General features: G+C 39.2%; 1 non-coding gene across 1 annotated transcript; it reads right to left on the minus strand.

The window, feature by feature from the left end:
* Positions 1–384: 384 nt before the first annotated feature.
* Positions 385–487, minus strand: LOC114514066. The gene has a single exon (XR_003685902.1). It is a non-coding gene; the product is annotated as a U6 spliceosomal RNA (small nuclear RNA).

The raw sequence follows: 487 nt of genomic DNA on the forward strand, positions 1-487 counted from the left end.
TCCCTGTGCCTTCCACACAGCCCTCCGCCCCTTTCCCTAATGTGCTAACTCTTCTCTTCCCCTAATGGCATTCACTTAAACTGATGGGAAAAGTCATGGATATGTGAGTCAGATTTGGGTCCTGATGTAGACAACTCCTTTCCTTGTTGGTGATGTCGAATAGGTCACTTAAGCTCTTTGAACCTCAGTCTTCTCTTCATGAAATGTTGTATGCCCACCTTTTAAAAATTTTAATTACATTTATTGGGGTGACATTGGTTACTAAATCTATATATGTTTCAAGTGTACAGTTCTATAATACATCATCTGTATATTGTATTGTGTGTTTACCACCCAAAGACAGATCTCCTTCTGTCACATATATCTCCCCTTTACCTTCTTCTAAAAAATATGGAATGTGTCATAAATTTGCATGCCATCCTTGTGCAGACCCATGCTAATCCTTGTATCATTTTGATTTTAGTGTATGTGCTGGTGCAGTGAGCAC

Source organism: Phyllostomus discolor, chromosome 3, assembly GCF_004126475.2.
Source record: "Phyllostomus discolor isolate MPI-MPIP mPhyDis1 chromosome 3, mPhyDis1.pri.v3, whole genome shotgun sequence".
NCBI classification, from domain to species: Eukaryota; Metazoa; Chordata; class Mammalia; order Chiroptera; family Phyllostomidae; genus Phyllostomus; species Phyllostomus discolor.